Source organism: Sciurus carolinensis, chromosome 4 (genome assembly GCF_902686445.1).
Source record: "Sciurus carolinensis chromosome 4, mSciCar1.2, whole genome shotgun sequence".
Taxonomy (NCBI): Eukaryota; Metazoa; Chordata; class Mammalia; order Rodentia; family Sciuridae; genus Sciurus; species Sciurus carolinensis.
Window position 1 is genome coordinate 41,001,150 of NC_062216.1, and position 6,204 is coordinate 41,007,353.

Genomic DNA, 6,204 nt, shown 5'->3' on the forward strand with positions numbered 1-6,204 from the left:
TAATCCCACAGAGTTTTAAAACTAACAGGTCCTTCACAGTTGCCTAACTTGACCAAAAAGGATGAGTCTTCATTCCCTTCCAGGCACCACCAGTCACTGGAGGAGAGAGACTGCTGGAGTGTCTGTCTTCAACCTAGGTGATTTCCTAAAAGTCCAGAGGGTTGAGGGCCACTCCTGGTTAATACTTCCAGCATTGGAGGAATGAGTCCTTTAACCCGGAAAGGACTGTGTTAAACCTGATGCCCGTGAAAGGAGCGTGCAGGCTATTTGGGAACTTTCATATTGCTGAGAAAGGAGGGTTTTGGTCTGCTGTGAAACTTTCATTTTTCTTTCTATTTCTTCTGAGGAGAACCAGAGTTCTCTTAGGCTCTGCTTCTTTCTTGGGACCCATTTTCTTCAGTTGGGATCCTCCTGGACAGGTAGATTTCTCTTTCTTTAGAGAACAAGTCATGGGTTCCCTTCTTTCTTTCTTTCTTTCTTTTTAATGTGTTCTAATTAGTTACACATGATAGCAGAATGCATTTCGACTCATTATACAGAAATGAAGCACAACTTCTCTTTTCTCTGGTTGTACACGATGCAGTCACATGGTTGTGCAATCACACACATACATAGTGTAGTAATGGGCTCCTTTTACATGGAGAAAAGGGAGACAACTGTCTTTTTATTAAATCATCCTCTGACCACCCCTACCCATGTTCCTCTGGCTCTTTTTAATGATTAACTCCAGAATAGGAGAAATACACATTATTGTTTTTATTTTGTTTTTTTTCTGATGACTTATCTATGGTTTCATATTGTTTTTAAATATCAATCTGATCTACCTTGTCTGCTATTTTCTTGAAATTAAAAAAAAAAATACAGCCTATTCCTAACACCTTTTCCTGTTTTTCTGCACCACTATGACTTTTACTCTGAAACCTATAGTTTCTTCCATTTTCTTCTTGAGCAAGAAGCTTATGTATTAAGTTCTTACCTTGATTGCAAATGCCAAGTCAGTTCAGTAAAATGGGATGGACACTGGTTAAGGCTTCAGGCAGAAATACCACCAAAGTCTGCAACTTACCATCTGTGTGACTTAAGGCCAATTATATGTTCTCTCTGAGATCCAGTTTCTTTTTCAAGTGGAAATAATATTATGTACTTCATAGACATAAAAATGCTTTATGGAGACGTAAAAATGCTTACCACAATCATGGCACATAACCAGCACACAAGAAATGATTGTTCTTTTATTTTCTTCACATTTGTCTTGTATTCTCATGAAAAAGTACAATTTTAATACTTTAACAAAATTCAAAGTTAATCAGAAAACCAGAGTGCAAAAAATGTTGAAGGGTGCAGTGAGACCTAGTATATTTTTAAAGTGGTTTAGCAATGTGACAGCTTAGGCAATGATGCATGTAATACTATCACTGCTGAGTACTACCTTGAGATTTTACAAAATGTCATATGTGATAGTGACAGCATTTTACATTATATCTTCCTTGCTTAACACCTTTGCTTTTAATAATGTTTTATTCTTTATAAAATTGATTGATTAAAATAAAGATAAACTAGTTATTACCTTGAAGCAAGAGGTCAATCACAGAATACTTTAAGATGTATTGAATTCAATGAGTTACTCAGTAACTGAGTTGCCTGGCATAAAAAAAAATATAATACAATGAGGTCTTCTATGTGCCAGATTTGACTTTGTGTTGATCCAATCACTTTAACCTCTAGCCTCAGTGACCTTGGAAATAATAACCTTACCTTCCATATTTGCTTCTTAGGGCTGCCGTGACACAGTTCCACTAACTGGATGCCTTAAACAATATAAACATGTTCTCATGCAGTTGTACAAAATATGTCCAGCAACCAAGGTGTTAGCATGGTTTGCTCCTTCTGGAAGCTCTGAAGGAGCATGCCATATCAGCCTCCCAGCTTCTGATGGTGGTCAGCAATCCTGGTGTTCTTTGGCTTCTGGATGCTGCAATATAGCCTCTGCCTTTGCCATCACATTTCTGTTCTCTCTCTGAAACTCCATTCTGTATTTACATGGCGTTCTCCTCTCTGTTTGTTCAGGTCCTGCTTTCCTTCATCTTATACAGACAATTGACATTGGATTAGGACCCATCCTAATTCAGTGTGACCTTAGCATAATTTGATGGTGAAGGCCTTATTCCCAAATTAGGATCACATTCACAGACACTGGGGATTAGAACTTGAGCATATCTTTTTTATTTAAAAAAAATTTTTTTAATTTGTTCTAATTGGTTATATGTGACAGTAGAATGCATTTTGAGACATTGTACACAAATGGAGCATGATTTCTCATTTCGCTGACTATACATGGTGCTAAGTCACACCAGTAGTGTAATCATACATGTATATAGGGTAATAATGTCTGTATCATTCTACCATCCTTCCCATTCCCACTGCCCCAACCCTCTGCTCACTTCCCTCTGTACAATCCAAAGTTCTTTCATTCTTCCCTACCCACCCCCAACTATTGATCAGCATCTGACTATCAGAGAAAACATTCAACCTTCGGTTTTGGGGAATTGACTTATTTCACTAGCATGATATTCTCAAGTTCCAAGCATTTACTTGCAAATGCCATAATTTCATTCTTCAGTGCAATATGGTACATATTCCATTTTGTAGATGTACCACATTTTCTTTATCCATTCATATGTCAAAGGCATTGAGATTCATTACACAATCTAGCTATTGTGAAATGAGTTGCTATAAACATTGATGTGGCTATGTCATTGTAATAAGCTGATTTTAAGTCCTTTGGGCATAAACCAAGGAGTGGACTAGCTGGCTCAAATGGTGGTACCATTTCAAGTTTTCTGAGGAATCTCCATACTGCTTTCCACAGTGGTTGCACCAATCTGCAGCCCCACCAGCAATGTATGAGTGTATCTTTATCCCCACATCCTCACCAACACTTATTATTGCTTGTTGACCATATCTTTTGAAGAACAAAATTTAACCCATAATATTTTCTAAACTTAAACATTTTTGTAGTTATAGTAGTTAAGATGTTTTTGTTCATGCATCAGAAGCCCAAGTGAATGAAAGGTGAAATATCTTGGGAAGAATTCTGGAACAGATCAACAATGTCCCAGGGAGTTGGGGGCACTTATCTTCTTATCTCTGCCCACCTAATGTGCTTCTGCCCCACTTTTCTCTCTAGTTGCAAAACAGTTTTTCATTTTATGCAAGTTAAAATGGCTACCCACATCTGCTAAGGACTGAACAGAAAATTAATAAGAAAAGTATTCACGTGAATCCCTTTGTAGCTAGGGTACAGAAGGGGAAGTAGAAAAGTCCCAGGAAACCTAGGGCAACCCTGCTCCCTGACCTTATTTTTATCAGTGGAGGAAGCTGGTTTACTTTTAACAAGAAAAGCGATTAAGATGGTATTAAAAAAGAGTCAGTCATCAAATTTTGTGGAAGTTGTTCTGAGGAAGAAGCATTATTGGTAGTAGAGTGATAAAGTATATAGGATTTTATATATATAAATATATACAAATATATATATAAAATATATACATATATATAAAATATACACATATTTATATATAGGTATATGTAAAATGTAATTGGGAGTGTCTTAGGGCCCAGATTGAGGCTGGACATGTTTAGCGAATGGATTCATATTCTCTTTGTATGGTTTTCATCAGCAATTGTCAGCAACTCTAGTGTATCTTATGATTCTAAATATGTGATTAGACTACTATTAGATGAACCAGCATCCTTCCATAAATAATATAGGGGATATTTTAAGTTCATTAAATTTGCCTGCCTTAAAGTATCTTTATTGTAAAAAGGTTCATTACCAAATTGATATATAAAACTTTATCAATTTTTTCACATTTGTTTATAGATATCTTTAACCCTGAGCTTCTAAGAAAAAGCATTATTGTTTTTTGTTTGAATAAGTCAGGGCTTCTGAGACAATGCATTTTGAGGTAATGATTTTACTACTTGAACTTACACCAGAAAAATACCTGTCCAATTTCTAAATATGGGTATGTGTGCTTATTTCATCGTTGGAGAAAATTAGGGGGGGACCTTTCGCTTTGTTATAAATCTGCTGACTTTGACAGAATCATTCAGAGCAGGAAGGAGCTCGAACTTACCTCTCTAGTTCACTATTTTTAAAGAAGATATTTAAAAGTTACTTTTTGCCACATTGAGAAGTACTTTCTTACCAAAACTTTAGGATTTCTTCCTCTCTTTTTGTTTGTTTGATCTTTTGCAATGGACACTCTAAATAGAATATGGCTTAAAAATCAATTCAAAGAACACAGGGACATTGTGAAATTACTTTCCTTATGACCCTACCTTCTTCTTCTTTTTTATTTTTTCTCTTCCCCTCAATGAACTCTTCTCCTCTCAAGATTTTTTTAACCTACCTACTTTGATACCATCTCCTTTTCTCTGACGTTCTTCTTTTTCATTCTCCGAACAGTGCTAGTCTAAAGAACATTCTTTCCTAAAGCTCTCCCACAAGTAGGTAATAAAAAGCTAAGCAGTTTTCTGTCTTTCTTTTCAGTGGGTATTGGTGTGATCACTGACAGTGAAAACAGTTCTCTTTTCAGTGTAGTTTTTGAGAAAGGAGGGTTGGAGGAACACTGTCGGTTTGATAAATAGTTTTCATTGTTTTTTATTTATGTTCCCTAAAGCAGTGTTCTCCGGGCAGAATATTTGATTGCAAAAACAGGAGTCTTGCATTCTTCTCCTAGCTTTACATTGATTTCTTGTTCTGCTTGAGGCTTTTGTATTTATGAATATAAAAAAAAAAAAATTTAAGAGGGACTGGGGATGTTGCTCAGTGACAGAATGCTTGCATAGTGAGACCCTGGGTTCAATTTCCAGCAATGAAAAAAATGTTATTTTAAGAAAATGTGCCTTTATTTTATATGATTATTTTGTGCCTGCCTCTTGTGACAGTTGCCTGTTTTATAGGACAGAGTTTGGATGTAGGTTCCACTTATAATGATACATGCTCAACTTGTGGATATTAAATGGGGTTAGAATCATGGGTATTACTGGACTTCATTTGCCCATGATCATAGTTTGTGTGTGTCAATATTTTATGTACTTGTGACCAATCGCCTTGCTACTTGTTCCGTGATGTCCAGCATTTCTTTTCTCCTCTTCCAACCATCCATCAGTTACCAGATACCAGCTTCCTCACAAAATACAATCGTTCCCTGCATTGGTCATGACTCAAGCTACTTAAGCTGCAAAGTGTTGCAATGTTTGGGGAAAGTGAGTGAGGAGCCTGCATTTCTTTCCTTGTTTCTGTCATAGCAACCTCAGCAAGGTGGTTAAGGGGCTGTATCACAGTGTTCAGGGGACATCTGCTTTAGGTTTTTATTGGTGGCATCTCCCTGATCTGTCAGACCTCCATATCAAATTCTGCTACAATTTAAATATGGTTCGCCCCAACCAAAACTTAAGTTGAGAGACTTCATGCCTGATACAGCAGTGTCGGGAGGTGGTAAGACATGTAAGAGGTATTGCAGGAAGAGATTAATGTAGTTCCTGCAGGAGTGGGAGAGTTGTTACAAAAGCTGGTTGTTTGTTATAAAGGGAGGTTAGCATTCCCTTTCAATGTGCGACACACGTGCTTCTCTCTTGCACATGCGCACATGGTTTTTCTACCATGAGTCTATCATCAGAGACGCTGAGTAGATGCTGGAACTATGCTCTTGAACTTCCAGAACCATGAGCTAAAATAGAATTATTTTATTTATAAATTACAGTCTCAGGTATTTTGTTTTAGCAGTGGAAACAAGATTAAGACATACACCATTCTATACTCAGAATCCCTTCACAAGTTCTTTCGTTAAAACTTTGTATCACTCTTAAGATTTTCATGTACTTTGGATGAGTTGTCCTCTAAAATGCTTCACAGTCTCCTATGATGTAATTTGTCTAACAATCAAAATAGGCATTTCTTTTGTTACTATAATATGTACCGTGTTGATTATCATTAAGGGAAAATGAAACTAATTAGAATGTTTATATTGTGAATGTGTCCCCCCAAAATGGTGTCCTATAGATAATGGAAAAGTTCTATTTGAAAATGATATCAAGCTCATAGAGAAGTTTAAAAATAATATATATATATATATATATATATATATATATATATATATATTTATCTATTTTTAAAGTCTTCAACTATAATAGTGGATT